The 24110-nt window shown below is 35.9% G+C and overlaps 1 non-coding gene across 1 annotated transcript; it reads right to left on the minus strand.

Annotated features, from left to right (window-relative positions):
* Positions 1-20685: 20685 nt before the first annotated feature.
* On the minus strand, positions 20686-20792 carry LOC141650210 (small nucleolar RNA R71). The gene has a single exon (XR_012546257.1). It is a non-coding gene; the product is annotated as a small nucleolar RNA R71 (small nucleolar RNA).
* Between the last annotated feature and the right edge of the window lie 3318 nt (positions 20793-24110).

The following is a 24110-nucleotide window of genomic DNA, read 5'->3' on the forward strand; positions in this document are numbered from 1 at the left end:
AAGGAAATTAACCCAAGAAGATTTGAAGGAATAAGGATTTAGGAGGAACTTAGGGTTTCGAAATATAGGGAATAAGAGGAAGAAATAGAAAGAAATAGAAATATTAGGGGTTTTAGAAAACCCGTAGGATTCGCTGTACAGTAACCTACTCGATCGAGTACCTGGGGTACTCGATCGAGTACCACCCTACTCGATCGAGTAGGAGCTAAATCGTCGAGTATCTGCAGGAATCTTTCCCACATCCCGACATCTTAGCCTCCTAACTAGATCGAGTGAGGTCTATTCGGCCTAATAAACACCCGCACTCGGTCAAGTATAGTTAAGTACTCGGTCGAAAGTACGAAGTAAATCAAAGATACCTGCAAAACAACACCGCGTGTCGATCCCAAACTAAGTTCGGAACTCGGCACTAATTATCACCTTCGATCACGTTTTACAATCATTACTCACGCACCACGTATCACTTTATTAACAAGGTGTATGCCACCTTACGCTACACAACTACCCAACTCGATTTACCTGCTACCGAGTCACTCTTAGGCTTAGTCACGTCATCCTATCATACCCAAAACTTGTCTTAACGTGTGCTTTCGCCATAAAATGAAACATATAACTAACATTAATTTATACTTTCCTATAACACATAATTATATACTCTTCATAACAAATCAATCTATCCATATTCTCTAACGCAATTATAAGCAATTCGTTTTACTCAAATCAATTGTCACGCAGCGGAAAAGTTTCAACTAATTAACAAAGCATATACACATTACCATATGCTAAGATTCGGACTATCACTCAATATTTCTATAACTATCATCATAGTAATCCCGGCAGGATTTATAAATTCGCTTACAACTTCCGTCATCATTAACTTTTAGCAATCACCTTCGTCACATATTTCATAACCATCATATAAGCTTGCTAACCATTCAAAGAACTTCAATAATATTATCACAATTACCTTACACGGCCCAAATACTACCGTCACACCCCTACTAACTTCTAACAAAGACTTAACCGGAGGTAGCTCCGGCACAGTTAACATACATATCACACATAGACACACGGACTCCACATTCCCATACCATGTGACTGGCTTAAGTGTCATGGGGCCAAGATTTTGAAATGAGGGCGCCTACTCACCCAAAATCTTGCATCAGCTGGGGCTCCCATTACACATACACCAGGTTCATTTTATTAGACTCTCTACGTTCATTATGTTTATTTGTTACAGGTTCCAAAATCGTCGCTCTGATACCACTTTGTAACACCCCCATATTCAGAGGAGCCTTAACTAGGCCTTCCTTAGGATATAAGGGCGTTACCATCTCGGTTGCCCGAGGATAGCAATATTCAAATGTCGATAAAAGAACTATTAAGATATATTACAAGCAATTTAAACCAAAATACTATATAAAGGTACAACTCAAAGACTAATCACTATGACCGCCATATCTCGTGAGGACTCATCCCTGCCCGGACTCCAGCTATCAACAACATCAACACCTGCTAAGACCGACTGCTCACCATAAGGGATCACGGCAGACACATAGCAAACAAACAACCACACAAGGTCAGTACTGAGATAAGACACAACAATAACAGCTACAACCAACAACACAACACGATGCTATCAATCTCACACCCACACACCCACGATAATCCAACCAATCTCTGTCACTGACTGTCCACTGGACCAGTCCTGCCAGTGGGGGACCGCAGCCGCACCCACTAAATCCCCGCTCATTATACCGAGCGATAACCCTGTCCATTAATGTGAACATCCCTTCTGTGGCGGGTTCCACAGAAGGCGAAACTAGGGCGTGAAGCCACTCCCGCAAGTGACCTCACTCAGCCGAGGCCACGCCTCGCGAACCATAGACAACGATCACAACCACAATCACAATACAATTACTATATCAAACAACCAAACACAACACATCAACCAACTGACATGCTAGACCGTCTACAGAAACTGAGTAGGCGAACCTACCTTTAAGCCACCGCAAACAATCCACGCCGACAGATAACATGTCCAGCGACTAAGCAACGCCTATAACCAGAATACCATCATCTATTACTAACAGGCAAACCCTAACTAAAGAACAAGGACACGGATGATGATTATGACATACCTATTAGGGAGAAAACTCAGCAAGAGACCGCTACCCGACACCAGTGACGCCCTCCTAAGGTTCAAGGATCTTCAAAAAGACTTCCATCGAGGTTTTGAGGTGAAGGGGAGGGAAAGAGGCGACTGAAGGATAGAAGGAAAGTGGCGGAAGTGATTTGCGGATTTAACAAAACGCGATATAAAACCCTCGCTGAAAACCAGGTACTTGATCGAGTACCCAACATACTCGATCGAGTGGCCCCCTACTCGATCGAGTAACCTAGCTACTCGATCGAGTAGCCTCTACTCTATCGAGTACCACTCTTAACACGCAGCCCAAGATGGTTTTGGCACACTTTTCTAAGATTACTCCCGCTCCCATGGTCAGTCAACGCTGGTCAAAGGGTCCCTAAAAGGGCGGGTATTACATTTACTTCTGTTTCCTGTGTGTTTCGGTTTGGACATATACACTATTTTTTTGTTTATTGATGTTTCTTACTAGTTTTGGCTTGGGAGTGAGGGTAGAGTATGATATGGAAGAGAGTTGCGCATGTGGTCGTTGTTGTCATAGTATAGCGATATTCTGTTGATGAGACACAATGGTGAGAGGTTGTTAGAGTACTTTTGATCTTGTTTTAGATGAGACATTGGTTGACCTAGTTGTGGTAAGAGATTTGTGGAACATGTGTGTGCCGAGTTGGAAGCGACAAGTGGTTTGAAATATTATTTGGGACAGTGAGTATAGGATGATGGGAATTAGTATTATGTTAAGTTATAGATGAGTTTTGCGGCCATAAAAGAGAGAACTTGAGGATCTAATATGAGTGTGTGTAACAATTGTGGATCGTGAGTTATGATCGTGGAGATAAGTGCATGTATAAAGAAGTATGTCATCTTGCGGTAATGTTGAAGAGTTGGGGTAGTGGTTATGCTGAGGATTTTATGGTATAGGTTAGATGGAGTGCAAAATGATTTGAGGTATGGGAACCGTTAGAGAAAGAGAACTCTGGATATAGGAATGGTTGTAGGTGTTGAGGTTATAGGTGGTTATCATTGACATGCGGTGGTGATGAGGATAATAAGAAGATATAGCTAAGGATCTAGTATTAGTGAGTTATGAGGACGTAAAATTTATCAACAGTGGAGTAGGATGCGACAAAGAGAGTTTGATGGTTGTACATGTTGCGGTATATTTGGAAGTTTAAGCCTTGGTGTAGAATAATGGATGGATTTATGTTGTGGTTGATACTATTAAAGGTAATGGCAATGCTTGTAGTAGTATGTCATTTATGAGTGTGAGAATACTTCGATAGTGTTGACAGTTGGGTGATGATGTTTATGAATGTGAGTAAACATCGAGGACGAAGTTCATTTCAAGGGTGGTAGAATGTAACATTACGTTTGGTGGTTGATCTTGCTTGGTGGATTGTCTTGATATTGGATTTGCTAGTGGATAATATGTTAGTGAGACGGAGCTAGCGGTGTTTGTGGATGGTATTCGGTAGTGTATGGAGTTAGTGTCGAGAGGCTATTGATACATGCATTTTATATAGTCTTTTTGAGTCTCTTATGCACGTATTTCTATGCGGTTCTCGTAGTTCTATGCTACAAAATGCCCGAATATTCTACTTTGGTTTATTTGGCTTTAATTGCAGGAATGGACCTAAAAGTAGCGAAATTGAGCCTGGAACTGTCCTTTTAGCTTGCATTTGGAGGATGAGTGGATTTGGAGCGAAAACGCTGCTGCCTTGGGATGCGTGAAGTCATCTCGGATGCTAAGTCAACAAGTCATAGCTGATTTCAGTAGTGGAGTCATCGATTGAAGGCTTTAGTTAGCTGTTCTGTTCGATCGAATGCTTATGAAGGAAGAGAAGACTCGATCGAATTGTTTCCATCTTCGATCGAAAGGTGCTAAATTGGAAGTCCTCGATCGAGTAGTATTTTCACTCGATCAAGCGGATTTGTGAGATGTTGTTTGATCGAGCGGTTTAAATTTATTAGATCGAGTTACTTATCTATTGGATGCGAGATTTTATTTTACAAGACCTAATTAACTTATCAGGTTATGTTTAATAATCGTCTCTCCTATAAATAGGAGAGACGTGATTAGGTTTAGCGAACACATCAGATATCACTTTTCCCTTTTCTGACTGTTGAACGTTACTTTTGCTCTCTACTTTTCCGGATCTCATTCTCTGTAATTCTCTTTCTTTCTTTTATTCTTTTTCTCTTTTGTTCGTCTCTTTATTGTGTTTATTTATACTTTACCTTTTGTTCTCATTCTATTTATACGTAGCTAATTCTTGAATGCTAGGATTAGGGGAATCATGGTAGTATAGCAATGGTGCGATAGTTGGTTTAGGAGATTTAATGTGAGAATTGTTTCATTAGCAATATAATTATAATCGTTTGGTTGAATGCATGCAACTGAATTAGTTAAACTGGTTAAGTTCAGACCTAGATCGGAAGATTGGAATGAATAGACCTGTTATGAGCAATAGATTATACTATTGAAGGTGGAAGCTAAGCTAGTTGTATTTTAGGGCGGATAGCGGACCGGAAGGACCTTTCCTTTACCCTTCTTAGATCAACTGACCTAACTTTAGCTGACTTGTGCATCTATCATGATAACCCGACATCCTGGCATCTCTCTCCTTATTTTCTCTCAACGCTTGCTTTTATTAGTTTAGTTCAATTACTCAAACCCTTATCTTGCGACCTTAGACATGCTAGATAACAAGTAGATAGTGACCGCCTCCCTGTGGAGATCGACCCTACTTCCACTAGCTTCTGTTAGTTATTCTAGATATTTATTTTTGGTACTAAAATGACGGTATGAGCTATAATGTAGTTGATACGATATCGTGAGCCATGTTGTGGAGGTAGGCATAGTTGGTGGAGTTAGTGTTCGGAGTTCATGTTTTATAGGTTGGGTTTGAACTTCGGGGACGAAGTTCGTTTTTAAGGAGGGAAGACTGTAATACCTCGGATTTATGAGCTGTTGGGTACTCTATCGAGTAGGGCTTAGTCTGTCGAGTAAGTTAGTTTTTCATTATGGAGTACGTTCTGCCTGATGGGTACTCGATCGAGTGGGGGGCAACTCGATCGAGTAGGCGGTACTCGATCGAGTACGCTAGTTACTCGATCGAGTAAGTCGTGTTTTACAGGTTTTCAGCCGGGTTCGATAGTAATGCGTGAAAAGATATATAAACCTATTTCGACAATTCCTTTTTTACTTTTACTCCTATTCTCTAAACTTTTTACAAAGAAAACAAAGCAACATCGATTCTTATTCTCTCATTACTATCAAATCCAAGGGCTAGAGTCGTCGGATTTCAGAGTTCTTTATACCATTGATACCGTCGTATTGTGGGTAAGATCCTAGTACAATTTTTATGTTGATTCGTTAGCTTTGGTTTAAACCCTAATTGGGTGATTTGGGAATTTTGGGAGTATTATTAGTATTAGATTATGATTGTATGATTATATATTGATAGGAGGTGATTTCGTAGAGGAGCTCTATTGATCTGCTGCTTGTGTCGATTTGTGGTGATTGCATTCCAGGTAGGGTTTCCTACTCAACTATTTTTTTTTTGATAACATGTAAGTATATATCAAAAGAAAATCGTAACCATACAATGAAGCAGGTCAGAATGTCAGATATGACACTTCAACCTATCTCCACAACACAAACCAATGGAGCCCAAACAACAGGCCCAATTGTGACGGATGACCAACAAAAATAAACAACATACAACAACAAAATCAGATCAAAACATTAGCTTTTGTTGTCTCAAACCCTAGAAATCCGTCATTCCTTCTTTCTCTTTCTCCGGCGATCTCAAGCAGAAGATCATAAACATCTCCCTAGTAACTCTTCAAGCCACAAAACATCACTTCTTTTCAAATCTCCCTTGCCCAGACCTCGAAATCTCATTTTTAGCTCATCCATAATAATATGAGCGATGTGGATTGGTCGGATTATAACAAGCTCATGTCCGCTCCTGTTTCTCTGGTGCCAAATGTGGTAGAGACAAAAGTTGATTGCAGCATCAAGACACCCTAATTGCATAGGGGAAGTTGTTCTCACAAGACGCCATTCAATCCAATTGGATTCAGGCCAGGTAGCCCCAGCCCAACTCCCAATGGCAGCTACAATGATTTTGCTATAAGAGCATGCAAAGAATAAGTGTCCCAATATTTCATCAGATTCTCCACATATGCAACAGGTAATATCGTCACTTATCCCTAATTTAAAGAGTTTTTCCTTTGTGTTCATGTTTCCATGGTGATAAGCCCAAACTATAAAGCTATGCTTTGGTACAGTCCATTTATTCCACACAAGACCATGCCACTGTACATCACATTCCCTATTTCGAAGAAATTTATAGCCTTTACTCACAGTGTACCCCTTATGTGCTTGGTTCGTCCATCGTTTTTGTTGATAAGCCTACTGTAGTTCTAGTTTGACCTGGCATATCTTTCTCCAGTACCAGGAAGAATTGGCAGTGGGGGAGTAGGCCTGCTAGTTAGCTCCTTTCAAGTAAATGTGTCCAACCCATTTGACCCATAGCAGATCAGGTTTTTCAGCAATCTACCAAACTAGCTTCCCAACTGCCGCCTTGTTCCATAGACCATCTTTCTTGAGCCCTAAACCCCCCTTTTTTTTCCGCCTACACACTTTATCCCATAATACAGGCGAGGACCTCATAAAATCAACCCCCCATCCCATAAGAAGTTTCTATAGATTTTTTCAATTCTGTGGATGACCCCATTGGGTAGAATAAACATTTGTGCCCAATAGCAATGTAGAGTCTTAAAAATAGCCCTTACCAGGACCAATCTCCCGCATATGAAAATTTCCTTGCCCCCAGAATTCTGATCCTATGGACTATCTTATCAATAAGGGGATTGCAGTCTTTTGCCGTGAGTCTAGAAGTTTTGATAGGCACCCCTAGATACCTAAAAGGAAGAGTACCCTCAACCAGTCCAAATATTTGTACAATGTCTTGCTTTAAGGGTTGCTTGACTCCATTAAAATAAAAATTAGACTTCCTCTTGCTCATTTTGAGGCCTGATGCAGTTGAGAAGGTAGAGAAAGTCCTTAGGATTATCATCATAGAAGGGGCATCTCCCTTACTAAAAAGAAGAAGATCATCTGCAAACATTAAATGGGATAACTTCATAGGCATGCATAATAGATGTAATTTAAATTAAAACTTAGGTTTTCAGTTGAACATCAAAGCAATCTAGAGAGATATTCCATGCAAATAGTAAATACGAGAGGGGATAAGGGATCCCCCTGTCTGAGTTCTCTTTGGCCCTTAAAGAAACCAAACATATTTCCATTAAGATTGAGACAGTAGCTAGTAGTAGTAACACATTTCATAATCCACCCTCTGAAAACTTCATGGAAATTAAGGAAAGAGAGCATCTGATATAGGAAATCCCACTCTATGGTATCATAAGCCTTCTTTAGATCCATCTTGATCATACACCTAGGTGAGACAACCTGTTTTTTATACATTCTGATGAGATCTTGACATATGAGGATGTTCTCCATGATACTCCTACCCTAAATAAATCCACCTTGATTTTGAGAAAAAATATCAGGTAGAACTAGATCCAGTTTGGTGAAAAGTAATTTGGATATGCATTTGTATATTACATTACAACATGCAATAGGCCTATACTCCAACACTGTAGTAGGCCTTCCACTTTGGGTATAAGAGTGATAAGAGTGACATTGAGTTGTTTGAGGAGCTTACCAGTATTGAAGAAATCAAAAATAGCATGACATACCTCCTCCCCAACCGTGTCCTAAGAATCCTTAAAAAACTGGCTTGAATATCTATCAGGGCATGGGGCTTTATCATTAGGTATATGAAATATTACCTCTTTAATTTCAGCATAAGTGATGGGAGATAGAAGTTGCCGAGTATGAGCATCATTACAAATCTTCCCCTTGAGTACCACATCTTGTTTAATCTTTTGAGTTGAAGTTCTGGAACCCAAGAGCATATGGTAATATTCTAAAAAGGCCTATTGGATACCAGTCTTCTCAGGATGCAGTCTATTATTTTGGTATTTTATCTGCTGAATAGAATTCTTACATCTCCTAGCCTTGATGATGCCATCAAAATATGTAGAATTTGTGTCTTCCTCAGTTAACCAATGAGCTTTTGCCTTTTGTTGAAGATATTTCACTTTAGATTGAGTTAAAAACAAGGATTTTTGATGAGTCTCATATTCTCTTTTCATCAGCTCCCTATCTCTAGGCCTGTTAACCAATTGCTTATGTATATGTATTAGCTCAGTCTGAGCTAAATCAGCCCTATTCTCCACATCATAAAAATCAGTTATTGTTTACATAAATATGAGATGGTTGTTTGGTTGTTGATTGTTGGTTAATGGCATTTGTATATATCGTATATGAATTGGTAATGGTTGATGTTGTAATTGGTTGTTGTTGTCTGTCTGTGGTTCGCGAGGTGCGCCCTCTGCTGAGTGGAGTTACTTGCGGGAGTAGCTTCACGCCCTTGATTTGTCCCTTATGGAACCGACTACAAGAGGGGATGTACACATTAAGGAACATGGGTTTGCGCTTGGTAAAGATGAGCGGGGCTTAGGTGGAAACGACTGCGATTCCCCACTGGCGGTGTAGATTACAGGTTGTGGCCGTAATTTGGCAGGACTAGACCTCCAGGCTAGTCAGATGATTGGTGATGTGACGGTGTTGGAGGATTGTATGTATTGTTGTTGTTGCGTTATCTTATATTGTGTAATCAGTAACTGACCCCGTTTAATTGTTTTAAAAACTGTGGTGATCCATTCGGGGATGGTGAGCAGTTATTGAGTAGGTATGATATGGATGCGCGAGAGATTACTGGGCTTGAGTCATCACGAGTCATTTAGAAGTCTTCCGCTGTGTTGTCAAACATTTTATTTACTTCAGTTGGTTTTTGGTTTGGAACAGTTGTATCTTACTATACAGTTTTTAGGTTTTGATGTATACATTTAAACTATTTTATTAAAGTACGTTCTTTTATGGTCTATTTGATACATTGCCTGGGGTAACCGAGATGGTATGTAGCACTCTCATGCATTAGGTGGTCTTGGTAAGACACCTTGGTTCATGGGGGTGTTACACATACCTTAGTAGATAATGACGGTGGAGACAATGGTTATGCGCGATAATATTGGAGACTGAAGGAGAGGTTGGACTATGATGGCGAGCAAACAAGGTAAAGTAAAGAGATATGAGATTATTTTTAGGGAAAGATCGGAGGATGATGACAGTGTTAATGGTGGTGACAGTCTAGGTATGAGATGGAAGAAGATGATAAACGGAGTTACGATTTGGGTAAAAGGTAGAAAGGAGATTAATCAATTTGTGGTTGAGATTTATTCCGATTTAGGGAATTATGATGAATAGTTGAGGTTGAACTGTGCTGTTCAATATGTCTCCCTTGTGACGGGTATATCCGTCACAAGCTTGTGACGGGTATATCCGTCACAAGCTTGTGACGGGTCAAGTATCATCCACTTGGCAAGATAAGACAAAAGCAAGAGTGTATAGGGAATTACAAGTGGCTTGTCTTTATCTACCCAAGTGGATTTTATTTGACCCGTCACAAGCTTGTGACGGATATCGCCGTCACAAATGAGAATTTGTGCTGTTATGGGGGAAGTAGTTTAAGCCACGTTGTTTTTATTTTTTTATTTTTTTGAGTTGGGATAAATATAATGTAAAATAAAATTAAAATATTTGACATATTAGAGTATCACCGTCATAAATGAGAATTTGTGCTGTTTTGGGGGAAGTGGTTTAAGCCACATTGTTTTTAGTTTTTGGTTTTGTTTCATTTTTTTGAGTTGGGATAAATATAATGTAAAATAAAATTAAAGTATTTCACATATTAGAGTAGTTATTATTATTGTTATTATTATTATTTTTTTTTTTGCCAAAAGTTATGTCTCATATATTCCAATAGAAAGGATTACATGAGTTCTTACAAAGTATACATCCACTATACAGTATACCTTTAAATGTCCACTACTTTCTATATAATTGTTTCAGAATCAAAATTGCATATGAAATTGATTAGCTGTTGAGAGTAGTAACCACGTCTATATAATAGCTTTGCTCATTGATATTGTGCAAGAGGAAGGTGCTAACTGTGAATGTGATTTCTGCTAGTAGTGCTTGGGGGGGGGGGGGGGATCTCTCTCTTCCTTCAAAGATCCTTAGGTTCCTTTCACGCCATATAGAATACACCAGACTGCCCAGGCTACAGCTCACCCATTTGCTGCGCCAATGTCGTTTTTTAGTCCTCAGCCTGGGCTAAATAAGGAGAGTCTGCAGGTCACAACAGTTGGTATTCATTTTGATCCACAGTTTCAAAGCCTGCAATAGCTCTTTGGTGTAACTGCATTTGAAGAAGAGATGTTGTGCAATCTCTGTTTCCTGCTTGCACGGACTACATTTATTTACCCAGTGAAAACCCCTTGCAACCAGCTGATCTACTGTTGCCAGCTTACCTTGGACTGCAAGCATTGTCACAATTTGATGTCTTGGGACCATTGTCCCTCTCTGAATGGCCTTGAAAGCAAGTTGAACAAGATGTTTCTTTCTTATCATCTCATAAGCCTTACTGATAGAGAACTTATTTTGAGTAGCACAGCTAGCTAAAAAACTTTGAACAGCTTGGATAGATCCCATTTGCGTAATACAATTGTCTCTAACATGCAGAATGCCTCCGAGGCATTCAGATTGCTGCTTTTGGATCACAAGGTCCCAGATTGTACAGTTTGCAGTAATGTACTTCCTAACCCAGCTAGTCCATATGGCACCTTTATCATGATCCAGACACCAGAGCCACCTGAGTAAGGTAGCTTGATTCCAGTCTGCCATGTCCTTAATGTGAAAGCCACCCTCCTCCATAGAGCACATATACTTTTCCAGTTTTTATAAAATAGCTTACTCCCATTGCCAACATGTCCCCATAATAGATTCTTGCTCATTTTGGAGATAGCTTTATGCACCAGTTTAGGAAGAAGAATACCTATGCACCAGAAATTACTTAAGCCAAACAAAATAGAGTGGAGATAAGTGATCCTGCCTGCATAAGAAAGGAGTTTAGTAGAGCAAGTAGTAGTTAGATTGTGGATTTTGATGAGCAGCCCATCATACATACTCCTGGTGAGCCTAGATGGGTTGATGGGCAATCCAAGGTATCTAAAAAGGAACACACCCTCCTGAATACCTACAGTAGCCAGAATGAGATCTTTGATTCTCTTACCCACCCCACCTAGGTATGCCTCAGTTTTCTCCATATTTGCTTTAAGACCTGACCACTCAGAGAAGACACTCAAGGTGTCCACAACTTGCTGAATAGATGGCAAATCCCCTCTTGTAAAAACCACGAGGTCATCAGCAAAAACTAAGTGGGTTAGGCCAAGCTTGGAGCCTTTAGGGTGATATGATACATTAGGTTTTTGACAAATTACCCTTAATTTTATAGAAAGTATTTCCATGCTAAGGCCAAACAGAAATGGAGAAAGTGGATCACCCTGCCTCACCCCACTTTTCTCCTTGAAGAAGTCTTGATGGGATTCATTATTATTACTATTACTATTACTATTACTATTATTATTATTATTATTATTATTATTATTATTATTATTATTATTATTATTATTATTAGTACTACTACTACTACTACTACTACTACTACTACTACTACTACTACTATTATTACTATTATTATTACTATTACTATTACTACTACTACTACTATTACTATTATTACTATTATTATCACCCCACTTTTCCCTTTGAAGAAGTCATGATGGGATCCATTACTATTACTATTACTATTACTATTACTATTACTATTATTATTATTATTATTATTATTATTATTATTATTATTATAAGGATGCGCGCATTTTCATAAATATGAAAATAAAATTTACATGAAATTGGTGGGGAGCCGAGAGACAATCTGGGCTACCACACCATTAGCAACAGCAAAGCTAAGTCTAGTAAAAATGTAAGCAGCCACCCGAGCCCCCGCATCCTGAGATACCGAGAATTTCTGGATCCGTGTGAGCAAGGCAACAGCATCCGACCCCAGCTCCCCCAGTGAAGAGAAAGAGAAGGGAAGAAAACCATAGCCAGCTTCCCCGCACAAATCCCCGTACTTAGCACACTTGCGCTGAGTAGCATCAGCGACAACCCGACTGGGCACAAAATCCAGCATCCCAGTCAAAGGAGAAGACCCTGTCAAGTCAACGCACACATCACGCCCTCTGTCCCAGGAATAAAGTAGCAAATCCGCAGGTCGAAGAGAGGCACCATGCCCGTCAACCAAACCGATATCAACCTCCTTACCCACAGAAATACCAGATCTATAGCAGATGTCGAATAGAGTGTCACGAACAAGGTAGTGCCGATGCTTAACTCCCACAGTACCAGTACAAGAAACAACGTGGTCCCCGAAAACATCATCATCAAAAACTCGAGAGCAAGCATGACAAGGCCTAGATACCGTAAATAATGGAACACCCGGTCGATACCCAAGCACACTACGGTAAGTCCTCCCGTTCATAGTCTGACCCAACCCCAAGATAGGAACTGCACGCAACCAATCCGAGGGGTGGGCACCCTTCTGAGACGTCCACAAAGCAAGCTGGCGTGTTGTCAAAGAGAAAACAGAATCTGAAGCAGCAGCAACCGTCGCGAAATATATGTCTGCCAATTTCTTCATAAGTTTGGGGGCACCAATTTCACTAGGGTTACAAAAGATAGCGGAACCTGTAGTCGCAGAAAACACCCGTGCGGCATTGTCGAAAGCAGGGTTACATAAGATATTATTATTATTATTATTATTATTATTATTATTATTATTATTATTATTATTATTATTATTATTATTATTATTATTATTATTATTATTATTATTATTATTATTATTATTATTATTATTATTATTATTATTATTATTATTATTATTATTATTATTATTATTATTATTATTATTATTATTATTATTATTATTATTATTATTATTATTATTATTATTATTATTATTATTATTATTATTATTATTATTATTATTATTATTATTATTATTATTATTATTATTATTATTATTATTATTATTATTATTATTATTATTATTATTATTATTATTATTACTATTATTATTATTACTACTATTACTATTACTATTACTATTACTATTACTATTACTATTATTATTATTATCTATAAAATATAATTAAATGGCAAAAAAACGCAACCTAGACAAAGCCACGTAGGATCCAATTAAAAAAGCCACCTACATTAAAATTTAAAGTGACGTGGCATATTTAAATGTGATGTTGCATATTTTTAATGTGACATATCGAATTAATGTGACATGGATTATCAATTTATTATTACATGACATTAATTTAAATCATTTATCTATATATCTATAAAATATAATTAAATGGCTACCCTAAAATGACAAATAAACGCCACCTAGACAAAGCCACGTAGGATCCAATTCAAAAAGCCACCTAGATTAAAATTTAGTGTGATGTGGCATATTTAAATGTGATGTTGCATATTTTTAATGTGACATGTCCAATTAATGTGACATGGATTATAAATTTATTATTACATGACATTAATTTAAATCATTTATCTATAAATTAATTTCATTCACTTATATCTATAATATGAAAGGATATTATCATTATTCATAAAGTAATTTTGTATACTAAATATATTGTCTTCCAAAATTTATATAACCCTTACAAATTTAAATCAAATTTCATAATTTATAATTAATATTGACATTTTATTTGAAATTTTTGTAATAAACATGTGAAGGAATTAATTAAACCTCTTCATTATTAATATTTTTCTATTTAATTCATTGTTTTTAAATTTTTTGTAATAAAATCTGTTAATAAATTAAGTAAACTTCTTCATATTACTGAACACCCATCATTATTAACATTTTTCTATTTATTTATTATTTTAATTAAACATGGTAATAAATTGATTAAAACTCTTCATAGTACTTAACACACACCAAATTAATTAAAAGTTTTTCCAATTTAATTAAATTTTGTAATATAATATGTTAATAATTTTATTAAAACTCCTTATATTACTCAACACCCATAATTTTATTAACATTTTGTCCTATTTAATTCATCTCTTGAGATTTTCGGCAATCAATTATCTAATTTAATAATACCATAAAATAAACGGTTTTTTCCCATGGTACCCTCGAACTTTGGCAGATTACACATGGTACCCCTCATTTTAAGTTTCTACATATGGTACCCCTGTGTTTACATTTTTCCTTCCCAAAATACCCTTTGCCAAACTTCCGTCATCACTCCGTTACTTATCTGACTAATAACCTTTTTTTTTGTTATTTAATACACTAATCCTTCATATTATACACTAAACTAACTTTAATATCTAAATTCCCAAACCACCCATTATCATCATCTTCTTCTTAACTGCCGCCACCTACCCTGCCCTCCTTGACCACCACGCCGACGCCACCATGCCGACATTGCCAAACCAGTCCACAACCTATCACTGCCGCCTCTTTCCTCTTTCCCTCCCACCAATCCGTTAAACAAATAAATCAGCCACCATTAAAACCACTAGATTAATTAACAGAATATGGGGAGAGTTTTATTCAAATTATTCTCCTGAGGAATTGAATGACATAGCCATGGTTGAAGTGAAAGAGGAAGACGTGGAAGAAGATCTTGAAGAGGAGCAATAAGAAATAGAAAAAGAAAATGCCTCTGTTGACAAGACTGAGAAAAATAGCCAAGCCAGCAAGCCAAGAAAGGTTAATCATTCATCTGAGGAAATTAAATGGGAAGGAGAGCCTATTCAGAAAACCTCAATTGGACGTTTTTACAAACAAACCACATAAAATTCCTTTTCTTCTACCCTTTAAAATTACTACTTACCTCCATAATCACCACACAAAACACCACAAAATCCGTCCTTGAAACATGAAAACTCTTTCCCCTCCCTTCAAGACACCAGATCTGGTCGTCTAAAGGTGGTGTCATGGGTCTAAAACGTGTCGCCGATGAGGAAGAAGAGAGAGATACGTCGCCGGTGAGAGGGCGTCATCAGTGGTGGTGATGGTGGGATTGGATGGTGTCGTTGGTTGTGGTGGTTGTGGGTCGCCCGTGGTGGTGTGGTAATAGTGGTGGTGGTGGTAGAAGAGGGGATAAGTGAGATTAGGTTTGAAGATGTAAAGGAAGAAGATGAAGATTAGGGATTAAAATATGTGTTATGGGTAAAAGCAAGAGGTAATGACGTGTTTAAAGATGTAAACTAACGGTGTTATGACGGAAAGTCTGTTAAGGGTATTCTGGGAAAGAAAAAGGTAAATACAGGGGTACCATGTGTAGAAACTTAAAATGAGGGGTACCATGTGTAATCTGCCAAAGTTCAAGGGTACCATGGGAAATTTCCGTAAAATAAATTAAAAATTAAATTAATATATGTGAATTTATGGTTGTGTATTGACTATAAAACCTAAAATACCTATAATAGTTTCTATTCATTTTATTTATTTAAAATATGCCCATTTGCATGAGTTTCTAAGTTGTGGATTGTATTTTATGGTTTAATTTATTTATTTGATTATATTGAGTATTATTGTCGAGTATTATTGTTGTTGTTGTTGTTGTTGTTGTTGTTGTTGTTGTTGTTGTTGTTGTTGTTGTTGTTGTTGTTGTTGTTGTTGTTGTTGTTGTTGTTGTTGTTGTTGTTGTTGTTGTTGTGTCCAATAAAGTATATTTTAATTTGTTATGTTGTTGGTTTTTGAATCGTTTGCTTTATATTTGAATTCATGTTTTCCAGTTGGTTTAATTTAAGTGACTTACATGTGACAATGTTTTGATTCGTTTGTCAAGTTTTTGCCAGGTTGATGTTTTATCTTTTGGTCAATGTTTTTTTTATATAACTTTAAAGCACCATGAAACGTATGTGAATGCAAATAAGGCAAACCATTACATGAGTAATCTGAAGAGGGAAGAAATACAAAAGGCACGAAATTGAGGTAAAATTAAAGGTAAAAAAACGTAAGGTAGAAACTGATAAGTAATGGATGATTGTTGATCTCAAAATAGAAGTCTTATAATATATCTTTTAATTTGTTATTAAACGTATATTGTGGTGTAATTTTACTATTATACTTTCCTGATCAACTTATTTGAATTTGTATTTTTGTATTCACGAGTATAATCATCTCTAACATATATTTTTCTTTTTCATTTTATATGAACTATTATCAAGGCATGTAATAAAAGAAAGCGAAAGTGAACCTTCGGGTAAATATTAAATACTATGATTTCTAAATTCTACTTCGTATGTTTTAAGTTTATGTGTTTTTTTTTGCCAAAATAGGAATAATACATAAAAATTACTTTGATAATTTACCAAAAAAAAACCTACTCTCATAATTAATGGTAAATAAATAAGTACAAATATTGAATGAAAAATCTTTAAAACTTCACAATTTACTTTTTGAACCATCATGACAATAATTAATCATTTTAATTATGTCATTTCCTCTTCCAATTTAAGTTTTCTCCAACTCCCACCTTTTGATTGTTTTTCTATAAAATTTACTTTACTTTTTAAAGTGGTTTATGCTTTTTTAACCATTATAAGATGATCGTTGATCTCAAAATGGAGATCTTATAATATTTCTTTAAATTTGTTATTAAGCGTAAATTGTTGTGTAATTTTACTATTATGCTTTCCCGATCAACCTATTTGAATTTGTATTTTTGTATTCATGAGTATAATCCTCTCTAACATATATTTTTCTTTTTCATTTCATATGAACTATTATCAAGGCATGTACTAAAAGGAAGCGTACTAAAAGAAAGCGAAAGTGAACTTTCAGATAAATATTAAATAGTATGATTTCTAAATTCTAATCCGTATATTTTTAAGTTTATGTGTTTTTAAAAAAAAACTATAATATATTATTTTATAATCTTTAATACTATTTTTATTTTTATATAGGATCGTAGACATAAGTATAACAAGAGATGGATCAAATTCTTGAAATAGTAATTAGGAACTTAAAAAATTTTATGAACCTTTTGGAATTCGAATTTAGGGAATATAGTTTTTTAGATTATTGAGCAATTGAAATGAAAATTTAATTCGTAATACATGGAGTAGATACCGACCATACCGTTGAATCGTATCTAATATTTGTCTATCGATATAATAAATGTTTTTCGGATGTAAATAATATTTGAAGCATGCACGTGGTGATAAAACTTCAAAGATATTTCTATGGGAGGGTTGATGAAGAGGTCTGCAAATAATTTGGAGATGACTATACTGAGGTATTGAGTTTACAACCTTATAAGGCGTCATTAAAGATTTTTCCATACTGAATTTATTATATACGGATGCTTTCAACTTTTAATATTTTAAAAACTCACTTTATTATATTGCGGAGTAAAACACACATATATATAATAAGTCGTCTTTGTCATTACTCCGTTGTCAAGTTTCTCAAAATTAGTAGCTACCACATTGTCACTTGCAAGATTTGATTTTAAAAAATAAACCAAAGTTGTCAAAGAAATAAGGTATTAACTAACTAATTTCTATGTATTTCAAGACTGTATATTTTTAACTGGATCAACAACTAATTACTCGAACAAATATTAACAATATGATAAAATATCAAAACTAAAACAGATAAACCCGTGAATTTCACGGGTCACAAACCTAATTATTATTATTATTGTTATTATTATTTTAGTAAGATAGTTACAAAATTAAAATTAGCTTATTTAGAATTTATAAGTAAATAATAATTGAAAAAGTAAGAGAGAGCTTTTAGTGGGAATGTGTAAATGATTGGAAAAATTGGAAAGTGGAAAATGATTGGATTGATTACCTAGGCCATGACCTTCTGCATGGGAGGGTGCAAATGGGTCACGATAATTATGGTGGGATTAAGAGTAAAATGGATGGTGACCTAGTTAATGCGACCCTTGCCTGGGGATTGATGCATCACTTTTATATACACTTTTATAACTCCTTTTATGTTGTTTTATATACCGTTTTCGTGCCTATTATATCATTTATATGTCTTTTATAGTGAATTGTCGATACTGCAGCTACTTTATGTTTTAATGCAGAAATGACGCATTACAGGGTGAATCAAGTTAAGATGAGCATTGCGGTTATGGTATAGTGGAATACACAAGGCATGGCACGAGAAACGAGGAGACTTGAAGACGAGAAGAGAAGTAAAGAAGAAATCAAGCTGGATGCCTTGGTTCCTCGATCGAGTATGAGAGGGCTCGATCGAGTAACCTTCCTCGATCGAGTACGTTGAGGCTCGATCGAGGAACCTCTCTGATAGATTACTTTCCCTATTTCCCTAATTGTAATATAAATTCTAAACTCCTAGAATTTATTAGGTTACGCTTTTATTACTTTTTGACGGCTGGAAAATACTTTACCATTCATACTTTTTTCTTTAATCTTTCCCATTCATACTTTTTTCTTTAATCTTTCCCATTCAATTACTAATGTACTAATAATTCTTCGTTGATTAATTACTCAAGTTTTATGCTCTTAATTCATTATTATTATTATTATTATTATTATTATTATTATTATTATTATTATTATTATTATTATTATTATTATTATTATTATTATTATTATTATTATTATTATTATTATTATTATTATTATTATTATTATTATTATTATTATTATTATTATTATTATTATTATTATTATTATTATTATTATTATTATTATTATTATTATTATTATTATTATTATTATTATTATTATTATTATTATTATTATTATTATTATTATTATTATTATTATTATTATTATTATTATTCTTATTCTTATTCTTATTCTTCTTATTATTATTATTATTATTATTATTATTATTATTATTATTATTATTATTATTATTATTATTATTATTATTATTATTATTATTATTATTATTATTATTATTATTATTATTATTATTATTATTATTATTATTATTATTATTATTATTATTATTATTATTATTATTATTATTATTATTATTATTATTATTATTATTATTATTATTATTATTATTATTATTATTATTATTTCATGTCTTCAATTATGTTGTCATCCATCTTTATTGTTGTTGTTGAATTCAATATGATTAGCTAATTTATTCATCTAGGATGAAGGGGGTCTATGTTGATTAGAAAGGGGAATATTAATTGATTGCTAGTAATATCACATGAATTATCGTTTGATTATTGTTCTTATTCTAATTATTTGATTTAGGCCTGAATTGATAATTAGTATAGCGAATTAATACTTTCACCGAAAGGGTTAGAATTAATATAGGTTGCGGTAATCAAATAGATTGTGTTTAATATTAGCGATTGCATGTTAGACTTAATCTAAATGACATAATAGAATTAATAAATCTTGTGACCTTAGATAATTTGATTGACTTAGCAATTAATTAAGAAACCTCATATAATTGACCTAGTGAACCGGAATCCTAGACTCTTTAATATTATTTTTATACATCAGTTAATTTACTTGCTATTAGTTGATAGAAAACAAAAAAACCAAAACCCCCATAAATTGTTACCTTTAAGACACTTAAATTATTAGCAAACTGATTATTACCGCCTCCTTGTGGATTCGATACTTGTCTTACCACTAGCTATTTTGTTAGTTCTGAGATAGATTTATTTTGATATAGGTAATATGACTTTAGCCTTGTCAAATTTGGCGTCGTTGCCGGGGAGGCAACAATTCTCTTGTTTTTTTTTTGTTTTTTTGTTTTTTTTTTAATTTTGTCTTTTTGTCTCAGGGAACCTAGTTCCTTGAGACCGTTCTCACACTTTTCTTGTTAGTTTCGTGTATGTCTAGGTCAACTAGGTCCGAGATTCTTCTAATAGATCCCGAGCCAGAGAAGACTTTTCGCTACAGATGAAAGTTTCAGAAAGAAGTGGGTCAAGTAGAAGACTTGAGTATACTTGGCGTTGAGACAGAGCATTCTACTACTTCAGAAAATTAGTCCTTTGAAGAGGACATCTCTTATGATCTTGAAATTCCAGTTGAAATTCTAGTTCCCGAGATTACCATCATACCTACCTTAGCCAGTCATTCCAAGCCTACATTGGCTTCCATCCCAAAAGGATTCCAGCTTCCTACCTCAGACAATGGAACTTTTGAGATTTGTCCATCTTACATCAATTTGGTGGAACGAAATTTATTTGGAGGAGGAGCTACTGAGGACCCTGCAAAACATATGGAGAAATTCATCATTTACTGTTGTTCCATCCCTCTGACTACTGGGGTGACAAAAGATCAGGTGAAGCAGGTACTCTTTCCGTTCTCTCTAAAAGATGGTGTTGCAGAGTGGTTGAGAGATTTAGATATGGCGGATGAAGGAATTACTGACTAGAATACTCTAGCTCTTGCTTTCTACAAGAGGTACTTCCCACCTCAGAAAACTAATGCGTTGAGAAGTCAAATTACTAGTTTCAAGCAAGCAGCTACTGAAGATTTGAATGAAGCATGTAATCGCTTCAAACGGTTAGTCCGTTCAGTTCCCCATCATGGCTTTCATCAGTGGTGTCTTTGAAACCAGTTTTATAACGGGTTGTATGACGATCATCGTGCTTTACTAGATTCTTCAGCTAATGGAAGGTTTCAGGACAACATCAATGATAATACCGCTTGGAAGTTAATTGATCAGATTGCTGCCCATACTACTAAGTATGGAAATCCTAGGGGAAGTACACTTGGGAATGGTGGAGATAGTTCTCTTGCGACACAATTAGAGGCTATTTCTTCCCAAATTGCTGAGATGAAGACTACCCAAGCTTTGGGTAATAAGGAGATGGTTCATGCTATGAGTCAACATGAGGAGTCTTGTGCTAGATGTGGTATGGATGGTCACAATGCAGCTGAGTGTTTGAGCACATTGGAGCAGGTTAATGCCTATCAATCTTTTCGGCAAGGTACACCTTTCTCCAACTTTTACATTGAAAGATCGAAGGAGCATCCTTTCCTTCAATGATCTAGTCAGAATGTGCAAAATCCGCAGCCGTAACAACCACAGAAGAATACATATATACCTTCTAATAATCGTGGTAATCAACCACAATGAGGATATCAAAGGTAAAATCAAGGAGGTCAGCAGTTCAATAATCAATATCAACAACCTCGTCAACACGCTCCAAATAATGAGATGGCAGAGTTGCGAAATCTTTTGCAACAAACTTTGGCTATACAATAAAAGCATACGGCTCAAATATCTGAGTTGATTGCCCATAATAAGATGTTGGATACCCAAGTGGCTCAGATGGCGGTTCATAATTCTTCAAAATAGCCCGAAACTCTTCCTCCTCAAGGTAAGCAAGCTCATGAGCAAGCTAATGTCATTCAATTGAGGAGCGGTACCACGTATCAAAATCCGGAATTTCCATGTCATGACGAAGAATTGCTCACTAATGATGATGAGATACCCTATATGCATCCTAAGGGATTGAGTAATTTGGAGCTAAGTGACGATGAAAAATAAGTTGATGAAGTTGAAACATGAGATGAGGATAAAAGCGAGGAAAAAAAAACGAATCTACCAAGGTTGCTCGATCTAGTAGCATCAGGCTCGATCAAGGAACTTTAGTACTCGATCGAGTAAAGTCAGGACTCGATCGAGGAAGCTCTCTGGTTGATGACGCTGTGTCAAAAGTTGATTCTAAATCAAAGGAAGCCGAACCGATTACTATTGCACTACCTTTCCCGCATCGTCAACAAAAGTCTAAGCTGGACAAGTAGTTTGGAAAGTTTATCGAGGTAGTAAAGAACTTGCAGGTGAATGTTCCTTTTACTGAGTTGATCACTCAAGTGCCGGCTTATGCGAAGTTCATGAAAGAGATTTTGACAAGGAAGCGATCCTTTGATGCGGTGGAAACCATTGCTTTTACTCAAAAGTACAACGTCGTGTTGCAAGCTAATTAACCACCCAAGCTTAAGGATCTAAGGAGTTTTTCTATCCCTTGTCATATCGGTCTTCTTGCTATTAGTAAAGCTCTTTGCGATTTAGGAGCTAGCGTTAGCGTCATGCCTTATTCTATTTGTAAGAAATTAAATATGGGTCAAATGACTGTTACTAATATGACTTTGCAGATGGCCGATCGTTCTATTAAACACCCACTAGGTGTTTTGGAGGATGTTCCCGTTCGAGTTGGGAAATTCTTCATTCCTGTTGATTTTGTGGTGTTAGATATGGCTGAGGACAACCAAATTCCTATCATCTTGGGTAGACCATTCCTTCACACAACGGGGGCGGTTATAGATGTTAGGCAAGGGAGACTGACTTTAACTGTGGGGGATGATACCATTGTTTTTAATTTAGAAAAAGCTTTAAAACATCCCATGATAGAAGAAACTTGTCATAGTATTGATGTTGTTGATTTTACTATTGATGAATGTCTTACTATGTGTTTAAACAGGGATCCTCTGGAGATTTCCCTTATTTTTGATTCAGCTGCTGAGATGGGTTCATGGAGTCAAGAAGTTGATGAGATTGAGAAATTGTTCACTAGAGAGGAATGCCCACATCAAAAGGTATACAGTTTAGTTGTCCCATCAAAGTTTACCGAGGTAAAGAAACCTGAACTTAAACCCCTTCTCTCTCATCTTAAGTATGAATTTCTAGATGACTGTAAAATGAACCCAGTAATTGTCAATGCTAGCCTAACTGAAGGCCAACTTTCTACTTTGTTGACTGTTTTGAAAACTCATAAAAAAGCCATTGGGCATAACATTGATGATTTGCAAGGTATTAGTCCTGACTTTTGTATACATTGTATTCACTTGGAAGAAGGCCACAAGCCTAGTGCACATGGTCAGAGACGACTAAATCCTCCAATGCAAAAGGTGGTAAGGAAAGAGGTACAAAAATTACTTGATGCTAGCATTATTTTCTCTATATATGGTTCTAAATGGGTCAGTCTTGTCCAAGTTGTACCTAAGAAGGGAGGTACTACAGTATTAAAGAATGATAAGAATGAATTAATTGCTACTAGACTAGTTACAGGTTGGAGGATGTGTATTGATTATATGAAGTTGAACACAGCTACCAAGAAAGACCATTTTCCACTTCCTTATATTGATCAAATGTTAGAAAGGCTAGCGTGTCATAATTATTTCTGTTACCTAGATAGCTACTCCGATTTCTTTCAGACACCCATTCACCCTGACGATCAGGAAAAGACTACTTTACATGTCCATATGGTGTATTTGCTTATAAGAGGATGCCTTTTGGTTTATGTAATGTCCCAGCTACCTTTCAGCGTTGTATGATGGCCATATTTTCTGATTACATAGAGACTATTATGAAAGTCTTTATGGATGATTTCAGTGTTTATGGTACTGATTTTGATGTTTACTTGAGAAACTTGACTAAGGTTTTGCAGCGTTGTGAGGAGAGCAATCTTGTGCTCAACTGGGAGAAGTGCCACTTCATGGTTACTGAAGGGGTGGTACTTGGTCATTTGGTGTCAGGTAAAGGTATCCAAGTGGATAAAGCTAAGGTTGAGGTAATTGAGCAACTCTCGTACCCGGTTAATGTTAAGAGTGTGCGTAGTTTTCTTGGTCATGCTGGGTTCTATCGCCGCCTTATTAAGGACTTTTCAAAAATTGCTGAACCTCTAACTCAGCTTCTTCCTAACGATACACCTTTTGTGTTCACTGATGAGTGTGTTAAGTCTTTTGACAGGATTAAACAAGCTCTTATCTCAGCTCCTATAATCCGATCTTCGTATTGGAGTCTTCCTTTTGAGATTATGTGTGATGCCAGTGACTATGTAGTTGGAGCTATTTTGGGGCAAAGAAAATATAAGGTGTTGCATGCTATTTACTATGCAAGTAAGA

This window comes from Silene latifolia, chromosome 3 (assembly GCF_048544455.1).
Source record: "Silene latifolia isolate original U9 population chromosome 3, ASM4854445v1, whole genome shotgun sequence".
Lineage (NCBI taxonomy): Eukaryota > Viridiplantae > Streptophyta > Magnoliopsida > Caryophyllales > Caryophyllaceae > Silene > Silene latifolia.